General features: G+C 35.6%; 1 protein-coding gene across 11 annotated transcripts in view; it reads right to left on the minus strand.

The window, feature by feature from the left end:
• Nucleotides 1–26,455, minus strand: part of CSNK1G3 (casein kinase 1 gamma 3) — a 117,557-nt gene that overhangs the window by 80,952 nt on the left and 10,150 nt on the right. The gene's annotated exons all lie outside the window — the stretch shown is intronic.

Consider the following 26,455-nt stretch of genomic DNA (forward strand, 5'->3'; position numbering starts at 1 on the left):
CCAGGGTCCTGGGATACCCACATTGAGCTCCTTGCTCAGCAGGGAGCTTGCTTCTCCTTCTCCCTCTGCCTGCTGCTCCCCCTATGTGTGCTCCCGCTCGTTCTCTCTCTCTCTCTCTCTCTCTCTGTGCCAAGTAAGTAAATAAATAAAACCTTTTTAAAAAGAATTCAAATACTATTTATTAATAAATAAATAATAAATATTTATTATTACTTATAACTATATATGGAAATGGGCTTCAGAAATGGTAATGCAAAGAACACTCTTGCCACCCATCATGGGAAACAATTCTTATGTAACATTTGAACTAGGCCTTAAAAAAAAATAAAAAGTAATTTCACAAGGTTAAGAAATACTGGCACCCATGAGGTGGAGAAGACTGGTTTTTATATTTTCTAATAGATACATGAAAACACTCAAAGCTCAAAAAAAGGCTTCTGGAGGAGTCTTCCCCATTCATCTTCTCTGGGAATTTCACCCATCTAACATACCTCAATTCTGCAAGCTTAAGCAATTCTCCTACTTTTGTTTGAACAATTTAAGTGGATTCCTATTCTCTGCAATTAAAGAAGTAACTTCAAAACATAGTCACTAATAAGGAAACCTGGATCAATATCAAGGACTTCTTACTCGTATTTCTGAAACTTATTATATAATGCAATTGCAACAAGAGTTGAAACAAACAGTATCTTCCGATTAATTCCCAGCAATCCCCCAAATAGGCTTTTAATCCTAACCCCCAATGTGTTTAAGTTGTTTCATAGTATTTCTGCCATACTCATATTTTGCAAATAAAACTATAAGCTTCTCTTCAGTATCTGTAAAAGACATGCACTGTTTATTCTGTTTCCAAATATAACAGAACAACTGATACTGAACTGCCCATCCTGCTGTAAATAACTATACAAATGGATAAAATTTATAAAGCACCCATTTTCAGGTATTGAGTAACAGGCACTATGGTCTATGATCTTCGAGAAAAAGCAAACACATAAGGTGAGTCCCTCCTTTACCTAAGCTCTCGAGGGAGGGATAATTTTCCGACCATAGTACAGGGAGGTAAGACACAGGTACAACACAGTGATTACAGATCAGTCACTGCTGAAACAAGTGAAATTTGTAGGATGTGGTACACAAGGTGAGGCAGTGGTACAGTGCTGGGGATAAAGAGTGGTAGGCAGAAAGCTAGACTACATGTGTAGCAATATTCTGAAATACCTATTAGACAATGGCTACTATGGGGTTAAATGAATAATGAACATACTTACTAACAGCTGCACAGTGCTGGGAGAGATTTAAGTTCATATATAGTCATGGTGGAGGAAACTCATTAATATCCCAGGAATTCAGCTGAGACACCACAAAGACCAGGTCTTAAGAGTAAAGACCATACTCTAAAGACTACAATACACGGCTCAACTAAAGCCTAAAACCAAGCCTAGATCTATTAAGAAAAGCATCAGCTAACCTCCCTCCATTCCATAACAAAACTGAACATACTTAAAAAGACAAAAGACCCAGACTCTTAACAATGTTGGACTCCTAATGTGTAGCATACAATTAAAAATTACCAGACATGCAAATAATTAGAAAGTCCATAGCCAGGAAACCAAACTGTCAAAGAAAACACACTCCAAAATAATCCTGATAGTGGAATTAGAAAACAGAACTTTAAAACTACTAAATAGTGGTTAAAGTCCTAGTAAATTGAATAAGGAGAATGGGACAGAAAAAATTTTGAATAAATAATGGTTCAAACTGTCCCAAATTCAGTGAAAAACATTAACCTATAAATTGAGGAAATGTGAAACTTCGAAAAGAAATCAAGAGCACTGGAAATAAAAAATGCATGGGTATTCATTTCCTTAAAAGATACATTACTGATTAAAGCACAAATAACTTTTTAGTGTCATTAATAACAAAAAATGGAAGTAAAATTTATGACAACAAAAATGGGGGCAAGTATATGGAATTGCATTATTTTAAGATTGTTATATTTGTGGGGAATGATGTGGTTCAATATTAAGTGGCCAATATCAAGCAAAGAATGTTTATTTTAATATGCAGGACAAATACAAAAACTTAACTGAATAGGAATAACTAAACAGCTAAGGCAAAATATAAAAACAATAAACAACATCTGATTAAAACAAAAGAGAAAGAAGACATGAGACAAAAAGAAAATAAAGAGCAGTACACTACAGTCAAAAACACACAAAGGCCTATGAAAATAGACCACATTCTCAAAAGGGAAAAATTGTCAGACTGTATTTAAAAAGCAACATCCAGGGGCACCTGAGTGGCTCAGTGGGTTAAGCCTCTGCCTTCACCTCAGGTCATGATCCCGGGGGTCCTGGGATCGAGCCCCACATCGGGCTCCCTGCTCAGCGGAAAGCCTGCTTCTCCCACTCCAGCTCCCCCTGCTTGTGTTTCCTCTCTCTCTGTTAAATAAATAAATCTTTAAAAAATTTTTTTAAAAAAGCAACATCCAACTATATTCACCTCTAAAAACAATTTTAAATACAAAGACAAAGAGATTGAAAGTAAAAGAAGAGACAAAGATACACTATGCAAATTGCAAGTGTAAGAAAACTTGAGAAGCTACAATATTATCAAAGTAAATAGCCAAACAAAGAAATATCTCCAAAGATACAGAGGTCCATTTCATAATGCCAAAAATCTCGATTAAGCTGAAAAACATAAAAGTCATAAATACATATGAGCAAAATAAAAAACTAAAATGAAGAACTAAAGGAAAAAAGACGATCAAAGGTGAAAATGTTAACAATGTTTCAATAAATGATAAAATAGAAGACAAAAATATCTAGGGGCGCCAGGGCGGCTCAGGGAGTTGAGGGACTGACTCTGGATTTTGGCTCACGTGGGATCTCAGGGTCATGAGATCAAGCCCCACCACATCAGGCTCCACGCAGAGCAGGGAGTCTGCTTGAGATTTTCTCTCCCTCTCCCTTTTGCCCCTCCCCATGCTCTTATATGCTCTTTCTAGAAAATAAATAAATCGATCTTCAAAAAATTTAAAAGGAAGCAAAAATATCAGGATTATATTGACATAGATCTAAATAATACCATCAATACCCTGCACTTAACTGACATTTATAAAATATAACATTCAATAACTACTGAATAGTATTTCCTTTAAATGCTCACCAAGAAAGATCATATGCTGTGTCAGAATTTAAATCTCATAGAGCTGAAGTATTACAGAGCACATTCTCTGATTAAAATAAAATTTAAAAAGCAATTATAAGGGTGCCTGGGTGGCACAGTGGGTTAAGCCTCTGCCTTCAGCTCACGTCATGATCTCAGGGTCCTGGGATGGAGCCCCGTATCAGGCTCTCTGCTCAGCAGGGATCCTGCTTCCCCCTCTCTCTCTGCCTGCTTGTGACCTCTGTCAAATAAATAAATAAAATCTTTAAAAAAAAAAAAGGAATTATATACACTTTTGTGTATGAAGTGGAATGGGGTGACTGGGGGATGGGTATTGGGGAGTGTATGCACTATGGTGAGTGCTGTGAATTGTGTAAGACTGATGAATCACAGACCTGTACACCTGAAAAAAATAATACATTACATGTTAATATAAATAAATAAATAAATAAGTTGAAAAATAAATGTGAGAAATTAGAAAAAAACTGTAACAAAATAATAATAAAACATTAAATTTTGTAAGCTATATCTAGATCAACACTTAGAACAAAATCAGAAGCTTTAAATGCCTAACTTAAAAACATTTTTAAGCAATGATCTAGGTTTTCTTCTTTTATATTTTTTAAGATTTTATTTATTTATTTGACAGAGAGAGAGATCACAAGTAGACAGAGAGGCAGGCAGAGAGAGAGGCGGAAGCAGGCTCCTTGCTGAGCAGAGAGCCCGATGTGGGGGTTGATCTCAGGACTCTGAGATAATGACCTGAGCTGAAGGCAGAGGCTTAACCCACTGAGCCACCCAGGTACTCTAGGTATTCTTTTTAAATAGCTAGAAAAGAGCAAATTAGACATCACTTTAAGAAATACTTTAATATGGTGCCTGAGTGGCTCAGTGGGTTACGCCACTGCCTTCAGCTCAGGTCATGATCTCGGGGTCCTGGGATCGAGTCCCGCATAGGGCTTTCTGCTTGGCAAGGAGCCTGCTTCCCTCTCTTTCTCTCTGCCTACCTGTGATCTCTCGCTGTCAAATGGATAAATAAAATCTTTAAAAATAAAAAGAAAGAAAGAAATACTTTAATAAAGCTATTATTAATATCCCATGGACTTATATGAAAATATAGTCTTAATAAGTGAAAACAGGAGTGTCAGCTCATAAATGCCAAAATATCATTAAAAAAAATGGAAACTCTAGAACAAAAAGACTCATATCTGAAATGAAAAGCTTCACTGGATACACTTAAAAGTAGACTAGATAAAGCAGAATAAAGTGTCAATGAACCTGAAAGGAAATTCAAAGAAATTATCCAGGGAACAAAATCAATAAATGTAGAAAATAAACAACAGAGGAAGTAAATAAAGCCAAAATACTCCTTCTCTGAAAATTAACAATAAAACTGGTAACTCCTAGCAAAAATGATCAAAAATGAAAAGAGAAAATATACAAATAACCAATAACAATACTGAAAGAAGGCACATCACTGAAGATTTTACAAATTTTAAAAGGATAAAGGACAATTATGAGCAACTTTATGCCAATAATTTGATAACTCAGATAAAATGGACAAATTTCTTGGGGCACCTGTATGGCTTAGTCGGTTAAGCAACTGACTCTTGATTTTGGCTCAGGTCGTGAACTTCAGGTCATGAGATCCAGCCCCATGTTGGGTTCCAGGACTGTTGTGTAGAGTCTGCTTGTCTTCTCCCTTTCCCCTAAGGCTTGTGCACACTCTCTTTCTCTCTCTAAAATAAATTAATTAATTAAAATCTTTTTTTTTTAAGGGAAATGGACAAATTTTTTTTAGAAATCCAACATAGGGGGGCGCCTGGGTGGCTCAGTGGGTTAAGCCGCTGCCTTCGGCTCAGGTCATGATCTCAGGGTCCTGGGATCGAGTCCCACATTGGGCTCTCTGCTCAACAGGGAGCCTGCTTCCCCCTCTCTCTCTCTCTCTCTCTGCCTGCCTCTCTGTCTACTTGTGATCTCTCTGTGTCAAATAAATAATAAATAAAATCTTTTAAAAAAAAATCCAACATAGGATTATGAGATGAAAGAGAAAATATCAATAGCTCTGTATATATTAAAAGAACTTAATTTTTTTTTTTTAGCAAAATATCTCACATATTTGAGTGAACAAAGTCAGGAACGAATGAGTACATATTATATGATTCCAGTTACGCGAAGTTCTAAAATCAGCAAAACAAGCTGTGGTGATAGAAATCACACCAGTGCTGCCTAGGGTGTTGGGATATCTGAGTGAAGAGTAGCATGAGGAAACTTTCTGGGAGAAGGAAATGTTCTACATCTTAAGTGGGAAAGGACTACACAGATGTATGCATTTGTCCAAGCTCATAAAATGATACTTAAAACCTACACATCATAGGTCATAGTACCAAGAACACTTCAAAATGTGACTTTTAGAAATAACCCACACCCAAAAAGCAGTGCTACATCAGAAAGCTCATGTTTTTTTCCATCCTATAACATTATTATAAGTTATCTGAAAACCCTACTTTTCTTAAAGTTAATGAATATATCAGTACTTTACTTTAGCACCTTAAAGAGCCTTTCTATATTTCTATACTTCTATTACTTCTAGAAGTAATTTTCCTTTTGCAATCTTTTATGTTATTTTCAATACATAGTTTTTGGTTTACATTTAATCAAATACCCAAAACACAATCTACATGTAATTAAGAATTCAAATAATAAAGATGAAGTAAAAATACCCCTTGGGATACCCACACCCCTTGTCTTCCAACCCACTTGCCTATGCAGAGGTTAACGACCATTACTTTCAGTTTGGTGCGTATGCTCCAGACCTTTTTTGTAATGCATGTAGGCACATATTTGTGTACAGCAATATTTAGAGCTTTGTTTGTTTTACAGAAGTCCTCATGAAGCCTCTGACAAACCAGAAGTGCCTCATGAAAGAAAGAGCCTATGAACGTGTCTCATATGTGAAAGGACTTTTGCCCTCTCGTCTTCATACCTCTCTACCCAATATGAATGGTAGAGGAGCAAGGGCCAGCATAATGGGGGTGGGGGGCAGGAAAGAGTCAAATCTCTTCCCCAAACAAAGTTCCAGAGCCAAGAGCCAGGCCTGAAAGTGAGAGGTAGGGAGACAGTGGTTGAAAGAACAATGAATTAGCTTAAAACTGAACCTCAAAACCAGAACAGGTATTCTTAATACCTGAAAATAAGTCCACTGCCAAAAGTGAACTTATTCTTATAAATATGTGACAAGATATCAAAGGAAACTGACTAAGATATCATCTATGAGTGGGGAAGGGAGAATAATCAAAGCAGATACATGATAATGTGGTTAGTGAGAAAGGAAGCTCTTTTTTGTTTTAGCCTTTCCAGTTCACCACATTCAAAAGAAACTCTTCATGAACCCGTAATAAGATTTTTTAGTCTTTAAAATATTTTTACAAAATACATTTTTTATTGAAATATTTTCTTATTAAGGATCTCAAACAGCACTAGTACTTTCCCTATTATAGCAACTATCCAATAGTACTAGTATCGCCTACAAGTCTAGCTATTAACTATAGCCACAAATTCCAGCCTACAGGTTAAATTCAGCCTGTGGTTTGTTTTGTACACCACAAACTAAAAATGGTCTTTACATTTTTACATGGTTGGGAAAAAAATTAATAATAACATTTTATAACACATTAGAATCATATGAAATTCAAATTTTATCATTCATGAATAAGTTTTTGTAAGAATGAATCCAGGGGCGCCTGGGTGGCTCAGTGGGTTAAGCCGCTGCCTTTGGCTCAGGTCATGATCCCAGGGTCCTGGAATCGAGCCCCTCATCGGGCTCTCTGCTCAGCAGGGAGCCTGCTTCCCCCCCTCCCTCTCTGCCTGCTTGTGATCACTGTCTGTCAAATAAATAAATAAATAAAATCTTAAAAAAAAAAAAAAAGAATGAATCCATACCAATTCGTTTACATATCTTGATGGCTACTTCAGGTTACATGAGTGGAGTAGTTGTGAGAGAGCATACGTGGCACACCTGTCATTTCGAACTGTTGCACAACACACCACAAATTGCTATGACCATGCTTTTAAAGCACAGGACAGGGTGGACTAGGTATTTCAAATTAGATAGTAAAGCACTGTGTTCATTATAACACTATACTAAAGAATACAATATACTCGGACATGACCAAAAGTACTAGCTTTCCAGTGCTGTGTAACAATTTAGCAAAAATGTCAAGGCTTATAGCAATACACACTTAACTAGTTCACAGTTTTCATGGATCAGAAGTCTGGGCACAGCTCAACTGAGTCATTTGCTCAGGGCTTCATGGCTTCATTCAAGATATCAGCCAGGCTGCATTCTCATCTGGAGGCTAAAGTAGGAAAGAATTCTCTTCCAAGCCCTTTCAGATTATGGGCAGAATTCACATTTTGGCCCTGTAACAGTAAAGGCCCCTGTTTTGCTGGCTCTGGGATGGAGGCTACCCTCGGGTCCTACACAACACCTACAGGTCCTAGAAGGTGCCTATAGTTCTGTGCCATGTAGGCTTCTCCTACATAGCCACTTACTTCAAGTCCCCCAAAAGAATCTCTAACTCCAATTTTCTAAGAATGAGTTTTATGTAAGGTAATATAACCTTCTCTCCTACCTAAGTTCCAGTCTTTGTACCCTGCTCTAATACAACAGTTGTGTCAGGTCTGAGGACCCTCACTACATGATTCCAGTCCTCTTTGATGCTACCTGCCTATGGAGGATAATTAAAAAAAGAGGTCTTGGAATACCAACTAGTAGCAAAGATTTGGGCAAGGATTGATATGGCTATCCTTATGTTAATAATTATAAAATAGGATTAGACTAGGAGATTTCTAAGGATGCCCTTATATTACGGACAGTATTAAAATTGCCTGTTGAATTTGATGACGACGACTCATATATAACTTCATGATCTCTGAACCTAGTACACTACTGGGCATGTAGGGCAGTCAATAGATATTACAGATTAATAAATGAGTTATTCCTATCTCTAAACATTTCCAGGTTTTAGGTGTATAATTTCTACTTAGAGCCCCCCCCAGCTACTTATCACCAGACCCCCTAACATCAGGCTCTTCGTTCACCTGAAAGACCTCAATGAGGATTTTTTGCATATGCCAACCAGTCTGCTACCCATGCTCCCAAGAATGTTCTGGATGAGACAGCATTCCCTTGCCTGAGTTACTCTGTTAATACTATCTGCTTTTCTGTCTTCCATAGTGATTCATCCTAGCACCAAAGAAAAATCAGTTCTGAAAACTGAAGATATTCTTTCAGCTCTACCTAACACCAATAGACCATGAGTCACAAATCCAAATGCCCAAACAAGTAAGGCAGGTAAATTGTATGAGTGAATCAAGCAGAGACTAAGATCATAAAGAATACTAGGGACTACAGCAAACTAGAAAGCAAATACTCCACTTGAAAGGGGCAGTTATTACTCAGCTGTAAATATTATCAGTGCCATTGAAGAATCTAGACATACCAATTTTTCCGGAAAATACAGAAGCTGTGTGTGTGTGTGTGTGTGTGTGTGTGTGTGTGTGTGTGTGTAATCTCTGTAGTTGGTATTTGCTGAGCACTTACTACACTAAGTATTTTAAATAGATTAATTCATAAATTCTCAAAACAGTTTTTTACCAACAAGGTAACTAAATTTTAAAGAAATCACATGGCATGACCAGCATCATGAAGTTAATAACTGATACGGTGAGAAATTATTTTAAAAAGGAGAATTCCTGAGTTCATATTCTTACCCACTTTACTTTCTCATGTTGTTCTTGCTAACTGTCTGACCTCTCAAAATACAGACTGTTCCCTTCTAGCTGGATCTGCAGCCTGGGACTTCCTTCTGCCTTTTGCCATCCTATATTCTCAGTATTCTATAACACCTCAATACTGGCCAATCCTAATCTGAACCAAACTGGGCGGGGTGGGGGGGGGGGGGGAAACGACCCACCACTCAACAAGCCCCATTCATGTACACAGGACTCCAAGACATTTCTGAACAAAAAGACCACACACACACACACACACACACACACACAAACACAGAAGAAAAAAATCATTAACCTACAAAATTGTAACATGGTGTCTGACTATGATATATATATATACCTTTCTGTTTAAATATCCTATTTTTTAAGAGTTAACAACTGTAACTATGTATATTCTTAACAGTAATACTTGGAGACATGAAACATTAATAAACTTCTGGAAGATGGGAAGAAACGAATATACTACAGGTGAAAGAGTGAAGGAAGCAAAATCCCAAACTAAGTGCCAGAAAATACAACAGGTAAGTAAAGAAGTGATCTGCCCAACTAGAAGTCCACAAAGGCTTCCTAAAGGAAGGTGAAATAGTGAGCACGAAAGAAGAAGGGACAGGAGGCAGGGGTAAAATGGGGGAATGGGAAAACTGTTACTAAGATTAACTATCTCCTATGTAAAACAAAACAAAGCAAAACAAAATAAGAATAGACGTCTAAAGAAGCTAAAGGAGGGTCCAAAGGAGAACATGGGGAAGGGAAAATTATACTCTGGCATCACAAAATGAAACCTATCCCCATCTGGCATTCTGAAGAACTCCTTGCCTACAGACTGATGCCCTGAGTACTCATTCTAATGTGGAAACTCATAGTCAATAAGCACCATCGTGTATACATGACCCCAAGAGACTAATGAACTGACAATTCAGAATTACTATATTTGGGAAGAAAGCTAATTATATGAAAGAAAAATACAAACAAAAAAAGCAAGTAAAAAGTCTGGAAAAAAAAGATCACCCACACAAAAGAAGAGGAAAACTACCAAAAATAATAACTAGATCCGGAGAGGCTTTTGAGAAGAATAGTAATATAGAGGGAGAATGACAAAATAATGCTACATTAAATGGAATAAGCAAAGATCAAGAGGGGAAACAATCTTAATAAACAAAACAAAAATAAGAAAACAAATAAAGGAAAACACACAGGATGAAGCAATCAAACACCTCCAACTTCAAATTAATAATTTCTTTTTTTTTTAAGATTTTTATTTATTTATTTGACAGACAGAGATCATAAGTAGGCAGAGAGGCAGGCAGAGAGGAGGAAACAGGCTCCCCACTGAGCAGAGAGCGGATGTAGGGCTCGATCCCAGGTCCCTGAGATCATGACCTGAGCCAAACGCAGAGGCTTTAACCCACTGAGCCACCCAGATGCCCCTCAAATTAATAATTTCAACAAATGCAAAGGACAGAGAAAATTAAGAAAACTTTTCAAAGAAAATTTTCCTGAACTAGAGCAAAAAGGGCCCAAAGAACACTAATCAGGAAGGATACCCTCCGTTTATGGCACCGTTATTTATTTAAAACAGTCAAATTATGGAAGTACCCAAGTGTCTATCAATAGATCAAAGGGTAAAGAAGATATGATATATGTATTCAATGGAATGTTATTCATCAATAAAAAAATAAAATCTTGTCATTTGCAATAACACAGATGAAGCAAGAAAGTTTAAGGCTAGGCAAAATAAGTCAGAGAAAGACAAATACAGGATGTCACTCATATGTGGAATTTAATAAACAAAACAAAACAAAGGGAAAAAAAGAGCAAGAGGGAGACAAACTAAGGAACAGATTCTTAACTACAGCAAACTGATAGTTACCAGACAGGAGGGGGTGTGAGGATGAGTGAAATAGGTGAACTAGGTGATGGGGAAGAAAGAGTAAACTTACCACTATGAGCACTGAGTAAAGTACAGAATTGCTGAATCACTATATTGTATACCTGAAACTAATATAAAACTGTAGGTTAACTATATTGGAATTACAATTAAAAAACAATAAAAAATTCTTAATCCTAGCATAATACTTGGTTCTCCAGCATGTCCTAACAATGCAAGCACGGTTCATTGATTTTCAGGTTTTAGAATCAATCCTGCCCCAAAAATGCAAGATAAATGTTACAGAAGAGAATATAAATTGTCCAACCTTGATACAATTGACAAATGCTCAGCTGTTAAGTGGAAGTAGAAGTGGTAAAAGAAACAAGAGAAATAAGAGTATCTGTACCTTACAAAGTGTGGAGTAAAGACATAATGCGAAAAAAAAAGAGAGTGAGAGAATGTAAAATTGCTAGAATAAAACAGAAATGTAAAAATGTTATTTAAAATGTCAAAGGTAAGCTATAGAGGAAGTAAAAATAGTAACTTTCCAAACATTTAAAGACAGAAGGGTAACTGGAAATGTGTAGGCTAAAATTATATCACTGTTAGTAGAAAATTCTAAGATAATACATGTGCCAAAAAAAAAAAAAAGACAATTTTGCTTCCTCTGTTCTAATTTGAATACCTCTTATTGATTTTTCTTGTCTGACTGCTGTGGCTAGGACTTCCAGTACTATGTGGAAGACAAGTGGTAAGAGAGGGCATCCTTGTCTTGTTTTTGATCTTAGAGGAAAAGCTTTCAGCCTTTCACCACTGAATATGATGTTACCTATGGGCTTGTCACACATGGCCTTTATTATGTTGAGGTACTTTCTTCTATACATAATTTCTCAAGACTTTTATCATGAACAGATGTTGAATTTTGTCAAAGGCTTTTTCTGAATCTATTATGGTGCTCACACAATTTTTATCCTTTATTTGGTTAATGTGCTGTATTACATTTATTGATTAGCAAATGTTGAAGGATCCTTGCATTCCAGGCTTAAATCCCACTTGATCATAGTATATGATCCTTCAAATGTTCCAGTAAATTAAGTTTGCTAGTGTTGTGTTGAGGATTTTTGCGTTTATATATATTAGGGATACTGGTGTGTAATATTTTTTTCTTATAGTGCCCTTATCTGGCTTGGCATCACAGTAGTACTGGCTTCGTGAAATGACTTTAGGAGTATTACTTCCTCTTCAGTTTTTGGAAGAGTTTCAGAAGAACTGTATTCATTCCTCTTTAGATGTTTAGTAGAATTCACCAGTAAAGCCCTGTTATTTTGTGGTGGTGGTTGTTGTTGTTGGGAGATTTTTCATTGCTAATTCAATCTCCTTAGTAATTACAAGTCTATTAAGATTTTCTATTTCTTCCTGAATCAATCTTAGTAGGTTGTTTGTTTCTATGACTTTATTTTTTTAGATTACACAATTTTTTGGCAATAATTGCCTACAAGAGTCTCTTACAAGCTTTTGTATTCCTGCAGTATTAGCTGCAGTATCTCCTCTTTTATTTCTAATTTTGAGTCTCCTCTTTTTTTCTTAGCCTAGCTAAGACTTTATCAATTTTATCCTTAAAAGAACAACTCTTCATTTTGTGATCTTTTCTGTTGTTCTTCTAGTTTCTATTTCACTTAGCTCTACTCTGATCTCATTATTTCCTTCTTTCTGCTAACTTTGAACTTAGTTTTTTCTTCTTCTAGTTCTTTTTCTTTTACCTTGAACTATAAACTTTAGGTTCCTTTATATGAGGTCTTTACTCTTTTTTTCTTAAAGATCTTATTTATTTATTCATGAGACAGAGAGAGAGAGAGGCAGAGAGAGAGGCAGAGGGAGAAGCAGACTCTGCACTGAGCAAGGAGCCGAACACAGCACTCAATCCCAGGACCTTGGGATCATGACCTGAGCGGAGCACAGATGCTTCACCATCTGAGCCACCCAGGCTCGCCTTTCTTTATTCTTAATATAGGCTCTTATCACTATACATTTCTCTCTAAGAAGTATTTTTGTTATATTCATTAGTTTTGGTATGCTATATGTCCGACAATTCTACCAAAAACTGTTAGCTATAACAAACAAATTTAGTAAAGTTACAGGACACAAAAATCAACATACAAGAATCATTGAACTTCCATATACTAACAATGAATGCTCTGAAAAAGAAATTATAAATGCAATCCCACTTACGATAGGATCAAAAAGAATTAAATACTTGGAAATAAATTTAACCAAGGAGGTGAAAGACCTATACAGTGAAACATGTAAGACATTAATGAAAAATACTGAGGAGGCGCAAATACAACAAAGAGAGCCAATGTTCTTAAATTGGTAGAATTAGTATTGTTATAATGATTAAATAACCCAAAGTGATCTATGTATTCAACACAATCCTTATCAAAAATCCAAGGGCTTTTCTTACAGACAGAAAAAACAATGCTAAAATTCACAGAGAACCACAAAAGACTCCAAATACCAAACCAATCCTAAGGAAGAACAAGGCTGAAGGCATCACACTTCCTGACTTCAATCTATATTACACAACTCCAGCAATCAAAACAACATGGTATTGGCATTAAAATAAAAAAAAGGACACATAAATCAATAGAACAAGATAGAGAACCCAGAAATCAATCCAAACATATATGGTCAACTAATCTTTGACAAGGGCACGAAAAACATAAAATGGGGAAAGGATGGTCTCTTCAATAAATGGTGTTGGGACAACTAGACATCCACATGCAAAAGAATGAAAGTGGACCCCTATCTCACATCATTCACAAAAATTAACCCATAATGGGCCAAAGACTTAAATACAACACCTGAACCTCTAGGAGAAAACATAGAAAAAAATCTTCCTGACACTGGTCTTGGGAATGAATGTTTTAAATATGACACCAAACGAATAGATAACAAAAGTAAAATGAACAGGTAGGACTACATCAAACTAAAAGTCTTCTGTAGCAAAAGGAAACCTCCAATGAAATAAAATGGCAACCTATGGAATGAGAAAAAGTATTTGCAAATCATATGTCTGATAAGGAGTTAATGTCTAAAATATATATGGAACCCATACAACTCAATAGTAAATAATGTGATTAAGTAATAGGCAATGACCCAAATGTTTATAGCAGCAATGTCCACAATAGCCAAACTATGGAAAGAACCTAGATGTCCATCAACATATGAATGGATAAAGAAGAACTGGTATATATACACAATGGAATACTATGCAGCCATCAAAAGAAATGAAATCTTGCCATTTGCAACGACATGGATGGAACTACAGGGTATTATGCTGAATGAAATAAGTCAATCAGAGAAAGACAATTATCATATGATCTCCATGATGTGAGGAATCTGAGAGGCAGAGTGGAGGGTTTGGGGGGTAGGGAAGGAAAAAGTGAAACAAGATGGGATCAGGAAGGAGACAAACCGTAAGAGACTCTTAATCTCATAAAACAAACAGAGGGTTGCTGGGGGGTTGGGATGGTAGGGATAGGGTGGCTGGGTTTGTACATTGGGGAGGGTATGGGATATGGTGAGTGTTGTGAATTGTATAAGCCTGATGATTCACAGACCTGTACCCTTGGGGCAAATAATACATTATATGTTAATAAAAATAATTTAAAACAAAAACAAAACAAAAAAGAAACTGAATTTGTAGATAAAAAAGCCCAGATGGGTTCTCTGGTGAATTCCACCAAACACTTAAGTAAGAAATAATACTCACTCTACACAAATTTTTCTAAAAAATTAAAGAGAATTACTTCCCAACTCAAAAAAAAAAAAAAAAAGAAAGAAAGAAAGAAAAAAGAAAAAGAAATAGGCAATGATCTGAATAGCCATTTTTCCAAAGAAGATATACTAACAGGTATACAAAAAAGGTGCTCAACGTCACTAGTTATCATGCGAGTGCAAATCAAAACCACAGTGAGATTATTACTTTATACCTGTTAGGACAGTTATTATCAAAAAGGTAAGAATTAACAAATGTTGGCAAGGATATGGAGAAAAGCAAACCCTTGTGTACTGTTAATGGAAATATAAATTAGTATAGTCATTACGGAAAATAGTAGGAAGGTTCCTCAAAAAATCAAAAATAGAAGTACCATATGATCCAATAATCCTGTTTCTGGGGATATACCCAAAGGAAACTGAAATAAGTATCTCAGAGAGATATCTGCATTGCCATGCTCATGGAAGCACTATTTCCTAATACCCAAGATATGGAGACAAACTGTGTCTGTCATACATGAATGGAAAAAGAAAACAGGCTATATTCAATGGAACATTATTCCGCCATGAAAAAGGAAGTAAGTTCTGCCACTGGGACACCATAAATGAAACTCTAGAGCATTATACTAAGTGAAATACACTAGACAGAAAGACAAATATTACAGGGAACTGCTCATTTGTAGAATCTAAAAAAAAAAACAAAAACATAAACAAAAACAAAAAAGTCCAACTCATAGAAACAGAGTAGAATGGTGGATGCCAGGCACCAAGAGAAATGGAGAGAAGTAGGTCAAAGGGCAAACTTTCAGTTATAAGATCAGTAAGTTCTGAGGACCTAATGTACAGCAGGGTGACTACAGTTAGTAATATTGTATTGTATTTTAATAATACTGTATTGTATATTTAAAATTTGCTTGGAGTAGATAACTGTCCTTACCAACCATCCAAAAAAAAAAAAGTAATTATGTAATGGATTTGTTAATTAACTTGATTGTGATAATCATTTTACAATGTACACAAAACATATTGTACACTTTACATAAAATTTTGTCAACTATGCCTCAGTAAAGCTAGAAACAAATAAAATTAAAATTAGAAAAAAAATTTTTAATTTGACATAGGGAGCACCCAGGTGGGTCAGTTGGTTGAGCGTCCAACTCTTGATTTAGCTCAGGTCTTGATCTCTCAATAGTGAGTTCAAGCCCTGCATGCACTGAGCTCCATGCTGGGCATGAAGCCTACTTAAAATAAAATAATCTGAGATAGAATCAAAGAGAATAATATATGCATATTATTTTTAATTATAGAAATACTACCTAAAGCATTTAAAACACTAAAATGCATTTAAAGCATTAAAAAAATTTAAAGCATTAAAATGATAGGCTTTTAATTCTTCCTCAAGGGTTAAAAAAAGTGGTTTTATCTACTAAAAAATTCAAATATTAGAGATATGAGGAAGACACTATTATTTATACATCTTTCTCTTATTTTAATATTCTAGCATGCAGTCATTAATTTAATAAAAATATTAATTCTAACATGAATAAATAGACTTAGTCCTAAAATAACTTAAAAACACTGTCAAAACCTAGTAAGAATATTTCAAGTTATTGAAAAGTAAAGTAGTAAGTGCCTCTACAAATCATATTTTTTGTTTTGGTTTGGTTTGCTTTTACTTTGAATGAAAATAGAGTCCACTAGTACTGGAACTCTTAACCTGAAATCCATGGACCTCCTGAGCATTTTCTTAAGACAGAATCCATAAGTTTCAACAGATTGTAAGATTATATGACCCTAAAAAAGTTAAGAACCACTGAATAGTATATCATTTTCTCACTAAATTATAGATGCATTTTTAGAAACAATCTAACCTAAAAACTAACATCTCTACTTTATTTAAAAGCCAGCCTTGTTAGAAAAAAGTATTTAGGGCAGTTTACAATATACACAATACAAACCAACAGAGAAAATTTTCAAGTTAGGAAATCAGGCAAGCAGCTAGGTCATGCTAGAAATATAACTATGTAATACTAAATACAAAATGGATACCACATAGTTCAGTACCCATACTTAACAAATTTATTTTTCTGATTTCTAATAGTCAAGCAAAAACAGAAATATAAGCAGATACAAGATTCAGAATGTCCATTAAAGTCACCCCAGTTGCTAAAAGCCCACAAATAATCATAGTACTATTATACCTACAGATACAGTAATACTAGCAAAAAAACATGTCTCTCAGAAGTTTTAAATTTAAAAACTACAAGGAAGAAAATGGAAAACACAACATGAAAACTTAAAAATTTGGCATCCAGAGAAATAAAAACTACTGAGAGAACAAGTATCATACAAATATGCCTAGCATACACCTTCTGATAAGGCAAATTAAATAATGATCCATATGGCCTAAGGATTTTTTTTTTCTTGCCTAAGGATATTTTAACTTTTATTTAAAAGATACTATCCTTTTAACTGAAACCCTAAACTATCTATACCAAAAGAATGGACAAGAATTTAGTTAACGTGCATGAAGCTACATGAATGTGCATAAACACTAGCAAAATATTTACAAATTATGTTTGATTCTGTCACTATTTTCAGCATACTGACTTAAATACCTACATTTAAAAGATATAATTTATTAAAGGGATGTATTTTAAAATTATCCTCAAGAACTGATAAACAAATACAAATAATCAATTGTTTTGCTTTTATGAACAAATACAATTTTGCTGTAACATCCACTAAGAAAGATTAAAAAAAAAAAGACCTGCTAAATACAGAAAACATCACACATAATCTGATTTAGATGAACAGAAATGTAGGCCACTGGCATACTCCTAATTTGATGATCAATGATGAATCTTCAAAACATAAAATAGAAAATCAGATTCTCTAATCTTCATGGGCCAATGATTTAATACATTACAGAGCCAACTGGCCTTCTTTAGATTGCGACCACATAAAACAGAGTAAGTAGTCTGAGAACATGTCAATATAGTATGTTGTACCTCATAAAAAAAAACACCCAGAGCTAGCAAAAGCTTTCAAATATTAATGAGCCGTTCTAAATTTTTTAAAATGCTTATTAATACTCCATCTAGCTTCCAAAATATTGCTGTAATACATATAGAATTGTTCCATGTATCTGTAATATTAAGTATGAAAATTTCCTGTGGTCATCTTTTCATGTTCAACATGTCTGTCAGTGTTTTTTTGCAAATACAAAATTAGAAATAATGGAAATTTTAAAATTAATTGTTTTTCATGTTACTTGTCACAGCATTGATTTCTCAATGCTTTATAACTTAAATGAAAAGTCCATATTTAGTATATGAAATGACCCATTCAGCATTTCAAATGCCTTATTCAGTCTCTAAAAATTACATTACAATACATGTCTGCAGGCTTCTCCAAAATTTAAATGAGTAAGGATATTTGCGATGTGATGGCTAGCCGGCACATCACATGCTTCTATTAGCAGCAAGTGTCCCAGTTACTGGTTTCTGGCATGAGCTCAACTGTGGTTGTCTAAGAAAAGACTAAACACTTATTTTTAAAAGCTAAATCATTAACTGTAATGTCAAAAATGGAGATTAATTTCTGTAATTACATACTACAGAAACTTATTTTGTCTCGGAAAACATTTAGTAACTATCATCAACAACACTACAGTTTTGAAACCTGACTTCAGTGATGCCCCCTGTATATTCCTCTCAAGATCCAGGAAACTCTAGTCTAAAAATTGCCCCCATTTCTATTAGAACAGGGTTTCCCAAAGTGTTGATCATAACCCTAAATCAGTGGGTTGTTCAACTAATATAAGAAGTCTTGAGCAGCACTTTTTTAAATGAAATAGTATTATACAGAAAAAAAAATGGAATACACAAAGGTCATAAAGATAGTTTTGTTCAGTGAAATTTTGTTTTTGTTCTTTTTATCAATGTGTATGTATCCATGGGTCACAATGGAAAATACATCTTTACAGGTTGTGATAAACAGATTTCTATGAGTTATGGTCAGAGAAGATTTCTAAGTTTGAAAGCTGTAATAAATATGTAACAGCACAGAAGTATCAAACCATGCTAGGTTATAATCAGCTATAAGTGAGTCAAATTTTAAAGAGAAATTTTATTAAAGTCTAAATTTTCTTAATATACATAAACATTACCGAATATCAAATTCAGTAAATTTTCTATCTAGGTGTGACTCTTTTCTAGTAACTAGGATATGACTGTATCATAGGTCTTCAAAATATCTTTTGTGCCTCCTCTCTTCATTTTCACAGGTGAACTTATACTCTCATTGGTAATACTCCTTATCATAGCTAAGGAGTCTCAATGGTTGGAACAGGAAGGAAGTTTAATTTGAAAATATCCAGGCCCCTAAACATTTATTACATGTGCAGCCAGAGAAGCATAAGTTACCCTCATCTCCTGCCCCTTTAAGCGTCATGGGAATGAAAAATCAAGCAGAGGTCACAGTAAATTTCTATTAATGAAAAATTCACAAGATCAATCTCTATGAGCAGGTCACCTCACTGTAAAATTGCAAACACGGTTGCAAATCCCAATCATAGGAACAGTATTAAATTTAAACTCCAAGCCATCAAGGAAAAGTCATGTTCTGTTTTGAGGGACTCACTTGCATTCAACAAATACTTACTGAATATCTACCCTGTACCAAGCACAATCCAAGGGTCTGGGGATATACCAATGAACTTGTCCCAGAACAGGTCTCACCATGCCCTTTTAAGTCTATCTACTTCATGAATTCCATGGCACAGTAGTATACTTTTTATATCGATTAAAAAGGATATCCTTCTGTATCCGAGCAAAACTAAAAACAGTTGGTTCCCAGGAGTTATGTTCTATAAAGCTGCAGCAAACTCTGAAACAAGAACAACGGACCAATGCTCCTAGGGAAGATAAATGGTTCAGTTCCTGCAAGCCTCTGGTCACAACATTGTCAGCAAACGATTAATATACAACCTTGTTCACGAATGTTTCTGTGTAAAGATGCCTTATTTTAATACATCTTGTTGAGTCATTAACATTGAACTTGGAGCCAACAGCACTAAAATTCACACCTGAAATAAGCCCATGTAACACATTTTCTCAAGAAGGCATATCACACAGGCTTTTTGAGTATAGGGAACACTGGGAAGCACTTCCATACTACATTTGGGGGTCATTTTAAAAAGCAAAATCACCCCCCAAAAATCATTAAATATGCCCCAAAAACCAAAACAAAAAGGCAGAGCATCACCTTGTTCAGTTTTGGGTGGGAACATGCATGTTGGATAATTCAAATTTTTTGCCACTCTGCACATGTACATGTACATATCATGAGTGCCTGGGAAAGCACCAAGAATGTTGATCTGGGGGCTACAAATAAATTTCAGCAAGTACAGAAATCTGCAAATACAGAGTCTGTTAATAATGAGGATCAACCCAATTGATGAGGAGAATTTCCTCTCTTTAAACATATTTCTGTCTAATAAGTAAGAAATGACAGAATTCAAGTATCGTCATTATGCAACTCCTATAATGGAAGTAGGTAAGTATCAACTTGCTGTTAACGTCACAAAAAAAAAAAAAAAAAGATAACCTTTGAGCTTCCTGATGGAAGAAAAAAAAAATTAAAGTGAACCTAATGAAACCTCTACATTTTACAACCAATTTACAGGAAAGACAAGGCACAATGCTTTTACTTCTCAAACTTAAGATAGCCCATTTATTTTATCTGATGTCCTGAAGGGCAGGAATAGTTTACTGAACTCTATCTCCCCATTATCTATTATAATACATAATACATAGCAGACATTTATTAAATGTTTGTTGAATAAATGAGTAAATGAATGAATGAGTGAACAATCTACCTCTTAGAAGTTTAGGAATGTTAATTTATAAGATCATGTCTTTTTCAAGGAAAGAAGAAAAGAAAAAGGTATGGACAGACAGGCCATTTATAGCTCAAAGTGGGGTAACACCTCATGAATCAAAGGTCATTTATACTGTAGTTTCTAATCTCCAAAACGTAGCAATGAACCAGAAGAAAAAAAAATGAATGTACTAAAAGAGGTCACAAAATGCATATTTTGCTCATTAGACAAAAAGAGCCCTTAAACTATATTTTACTTTAATCTTAAAATAATTCTAGTACGTTTATTATTAGAAAATCAAACACAGCAGGAACAACTGAAGTGACTAGTAAAAATGTCACAGAAAACAAAGACAACCTTATACACCTTGATAAATTCAGACAATCTATGCATCACAGGACACTTTGTAACTGATGTGTAGAATGAGAACCCTGACTCAGCAGATCTAAACATGTTTAGAAAACACTGAGTAGTAACCACTTAAAAAAAAATACTAAAATAAAAAAACTTTAGTATAAATTCAGTCTTCTAATTTATCTAACAGGTCATTGACCGATAAAACCAGATAAATGAAAAGGTACTTCAGAAAAGTCAGTAGCTGCTTCATACATAGTTCTCCTAATGAAATTCTATTTTTCTTTTTAACTTCAGTGCTAATTTCTAAATTTGTAAAAATATATATAATTATCAAGTGTAGGCAAAGGTCACAAAATTAAAAGGTTCACTCAAGAGTATCGACATCTGAGGGATGCCTGGCTGACTCAGGCGGTTAAGTGTCGGCTCAGGTCATGATCCCAGATTTCTGGGATCGAGCCCCACATGGGGGAGGGATCCTTGCTCAGTGGGGAGCCTGCTTCTCCTTCTACCCCTCCCCCTGCTGCTCTCTCTCTCTTTCTCTCTCTCTCTCTCTCTTTGACAAGTAAGTAAAACCTTTAACAAAAAAGAGTATCAACGTTTGATAATTTTACTTAGGAAGCCAATATTGTCAATTCTCATCATAGAAATAACTTAATATTATAACTGACAATAAATCATAGATAACCAAGTTAATTTCTACTAAATTCTATAATGAAATGTGCAACAAGTGATTGAAAAGCTTAAACTATCACTTCTCCAGACTAAGGATTTCTTTCTGCTTGGACCAAACCACAGGAATCTTTCTCCAAATAAGTGCTGTAGCCAGAAGACAGAGACACAGAATTGAAAGACACTTTAAGTCCCAATATGGCACCAGGGTTAAGGCCTAGTTTTTCTTTTCTTTTCTTCCTTTTTTTTTTTTAAGATTTATTTATTTGAGAGACAGAAAGTATGGCGAAGGGGCAGAGAAAATGGGAGAGTCTCAAGCAGACTCCAGGCTGAGTGCAGAACCCAATGATGTGGGTATCAATCTCACAACCCTGAGATCAGGACCTAAACCAAAACCAAGAGTCAGAAGCTTAACAGACTATACCACCCAGGTGCCTCAGGCCTGGTTTTTCTTACAGAGATCAGGGACGGCTCATTTAAGCCAGAAAGAAAAGCTCCAAAACATCATGAAGATTGCATTCCCTAAAAACTGAGGTTCCCCTAAATCACTATCTATCTGATAGGTGTACAGCAATGAAAATATCATGTTCAGGCTGAATATTATTGCCATGGTATTTTGGTATGCAATCAAATTAACAAGCTATTATTAAAAAGTAATTCAATACAGGAAATTTAAAGTTCAGGAATTACTTATTACTAGAACTCTTCAACATTACTGGTGGGACTACAAAACGGTATACAGCTGCTCAGGAAAAGTTTGGCAGCTTCTCAAAAAGTTAAACATACACTTATCATATGACCAATAATTCCAATCCTAGGAACTTAGTAAGTCAAGTGAAATTTTCAATTCACCAAAAAGGGAAAAAAAAAAAAAACTGCACACAAAAATGTTCAGGGCAGCTTTATTCCTAACTGCCAAAAACTGGAAACAAATGCTTCAAATGGTGAATGGATAAACATGCCCAGGTACATCCATATAATGGAACAGTGCTCAGGAGCAAAAAGAAATGACTGACACATGCTTCACCGTGACTGAATCTCAAATACCCTATGCAAAGGGGAAGGAGCTAGATTCAAAAGGCTGCATACCACACAGTTCCATTAATATGCTATTCTGAAAAAGGCAAAAGTACCGAAACTGAGAACAGATCAGGGGTTGTTAGGGGCTGGGAGTGGGAGAAAGGGTTTACTACAAAGGGGCAGAAGGAGGGAAATATTTGGACCTAACGGAATTGTTCTGTGCACGGATAGCAGGGGGGGAGTAAACTTTAGTGTGCAAAAATGTAAAAACAGGAAAAAGAAAAAAACTTTATCTAATATAAAAAAAAAACCTTGTAACAAAATCATAATTAAGTGAAATGTTCCAAAAATTGAATACTTCCTTTAAATTTTCTGGCTAGCCCATAAATGCCTTTAATTTCAACTCCTACCATTTAAAAAAAGAAAACCTTTCTATAAAGTATTTCTCTACTTTTAACCTTAAGTAGCTAAGTCAGATGCTTGTGTTTATTAGGATATTTAAAGTAGGGCCAATTTATTTGTGTGAGATATCTCATACAACAATGAAGATGCCCACTAAATTGGTTTGGAGTGAGCACAGTGCCTCAGGAAGTATTTAATCAAGGTTCTTCCATGTTAATTCGCCCTAATAAATAAGATGAAATGATTAATCCATTCATTCAACAAACAAGTAATCACGAGAGGCCTATCATGTGCCAAATACAGGAAATGAAATGGCACACGAGACAATCAATCCCTGACATCCCACAGCATAAACAAACAATAATGTAAAGTATGCTATGTACAAGAGAATTACAGCACTTTCCGAGCACACAGCAAATGCATATAACCTAACTATGTAAGCTCGAAATCTTCCATTAGTAACTATACTGTAAAATACCTACCATCTTGGTGAATTCAAAAACACAACAGAAAAAGCATGCACAACCGTGCTCACCACCCCATCATCCCCTCAGTGTTTAGGGAGGGAAACAAAGCAAAAGACCACGTACACAGAACACTAATAAGCAATTCAATATTCATTCCCCTATAATAAGGTCCTCTTCAGGGAAATTCCAAAATATGCAGATTTATTTGTCACCTTTCCCACCAGCAGGGCATTTTTTCCTGATTCAGAATACCATACATAATCCTGAACTTATCTTGTTAAGAAATAGGATTTCAAAGGAGGGGAGGGTGGAGTAATAAAGAAAAGGAGAGAAAAGAAAAAAACAGAAAAGATGGTCAGGGAGTGGGAAAAAAAAAAAGCCAGTTAAGTATATAGATTTTTGCAGTGAAGTCTTAAAAACAAATTAAGGAAGTTTAAGGAAACTAAAACAGAGGCATTACAACCACACCTCTGCTTTTTTCTGTAATGAAAAAGGAAGCCAAGAGGACTGCCTGCAGGTGCTTTGGTATGAAGTTACCATGTGCAGAGGTAAAATTATATAACCCCAAGGACTAAACAGAGTGTGTGATGAATACTCGGCTACACCAGTTACCCGAAACATTTTCCATCCCAAGCATCCTAATTACACAATGCTCCTGGGACCACAATGGGGCCCACAGGACCGGGGTTAATAACTTAGTGCCAAAAAAACAGAAAAGCTTTCAACAACTGTTGAACAAACACAGATTAAAATAAAGTGCCTCTTGGTATGTATGTATTTACAAGAGAAAAAAAAAAGCACTAGGAATTGACTAGCATCTTACCGAAACTCCATTTCAGAGGAATAAGATGTTGAGTAGTTTCAATGAAGAAGCAAGAAGTAGAAGCAAATTAATGCAGTTTCCATAGGTCCCTTTCCAAAGTTCTTAGAGTCAAGCATGTTCTGGAATCCTGAATTTTAGGGGATTTTTGACAGGTGATACAGTGTGTATGCACCACATAACTTGTAAAAAGGTGGTGATGACACACAGAAGTCTGGAACAGGACATTATAATCAAATTTACTATTTCAGCAGTAAAACCAACAAATCTGGGACGCCTGGGTGGCTCAGTTGGTTGGACGACTGCCTTCGGCTCAGGTCATGATCCTGGAGTCCCGGGATCGAGTCCCGCATCGGGCTCCCAGCTCCATGGGGAGTCTGCTTCTCCCTCTGACCTTCTCGCTCATGCTCTCTCTCACTGTCTCTCTCTCAAATAAATAAATAAAATCTTAAAAAAAAAAACAAACAAAAAAAAACCAACAAATCTATGAAATAAAGACACAACAGTTCAACCTAAGTTTTACGAAAAAATCAATTTATGCCAAACATACAAGAAAATATTTTTGGTTTCCAGAGCATTATGGATGTTAAAATTGTTGATAAGGAAACAGTACCCATTGCTCAGTCACTGTGTGTGCAAAGTGTTACTGGAAGCCTTATAATCATGTGATTTTCTTGTGGAATTTTGGTGAACACAAAATAATTCTAAAAGTCTTCTCCAGGTTCACAAAGAACATGTCCTCTACAACTCCATCCACTTCAAAATTTCTTTACCACAAATTGTTTACAGTTTACAAAAGTCTAACGCTTGAAATTTACAGAGGAACTGCAAAACCCAATTTTGCCACCATGCAAACAATGTTCCTTGAGTGGAATTTAACATATTAAACTCATCATAAAATGGTCCGTCAGGGCGCCTCGGTGGCTCAGTGGGTTGGGGCCTCTGCCTTCAGCTCAGTCATGATCCCAGGGTGCTGGGATCGAGCCCCGCCATCGGGCTCTCTGCTCAACGGGGAGCCTGCTTCTCTCTCTCTCTGCCTGCCTCTCTGCCTACTTGTGATCTCTGTCAAATAAATAAATAAAATCTTTAAAAAAAAAAAAAAAAGGCCTGTTCTCATTGTATCACTGGTAGGGGTGTTTATGACCCAGGAAGCTACACCAAATATGGCACAAAAGAGGACCCTGACTGTCATAAATGACAAGATACAAAAACCACAAAATCCTTTTATCATAGTACATCTACATGTATACAATCACTGACTAAATAAGTCATAGACAACATACTATATTACACAATGTACTATAACTGAAGTAAATTATTTCCACATAGGGGAAAACAGATATTTCTCATTGACAATGGTATAAAAAAGAGGAAAGCAGTACGCATGCAGTTAAACTCTTAATGCCTCTTTCAACCTTATGTTCCAGGAAAATACAATACAGTGATATTATAAATATGATAAATATAAGCTATGACTAATAAGCTTTTTTTTTTTTAAGATTTTATTTATTTATTTGTCAGAGAGAGAGAGGAGTGAGAGTGAGCACAAGCAGACAGAGTAGCAGGCAGAGACAGAAGGAGAAGCAGGCTCCCTGCTGAGCAAGGAGCCCGATGTGGGACTCGATCCCAGGACGCTGAGATCATCAGCTGAGCCACCCAGGCGTCCCAACTAATAAGCTTTTGATTAGCAACAATTCTTGTCTTATACTTTAAAGATACAACTGTTTTTATCACTTAGGTTTCTTAAGATTCTCAGAGGCATCTGAGATGATGCTTTAATTTATTCTTGATAAACTTCCCTTTAACAAATATTCAAAACTTCAACAATCCTCTAATTTTGGGGCTGTATGTTGCAAAAACTGCTAATAACCAATGAATATAGTGGCATCACTAAGGATTCTGGGTACGAAACTATGAAGAGAAGTCACTTTGTAAACCTGGTCCTCTTGCAAATGTTTCCTATACATTTCTTGTCTCACTTTGACACCCTTATCTCAATTAAAAAGAGAACCTGAAAGTTAAGAGCTAAGAGATGTGTAAAAGGGGAAAGAGAAGAAATCAGACATTTTCAACCGTCCCACACACTGGAATCACTTATAATAACCCTAAAATATATCAGCACCCCACCCCCAGATTCAAATATCAATTATCAGGGGTAGAGTCCCTTTACCCATCATGTTTTTTAAGATCCCCAAAATATGGTTAATGTGAAGTCAGGGCTGAGA

This window comes from Lutra lutra, chromosome 5 (genome assembly GCF_902655055.1).
Source record: "Lutra lutra chromosome 5, mLutLut1.2, whole genome shotgun sequence".
In the NCBI taxonomy this organism is placed as follows: Eukaryota; Metazoa; Chordata; class Mammalia; order Carnivora; family Mustelidae; genus Lutra; species Lutra lutra.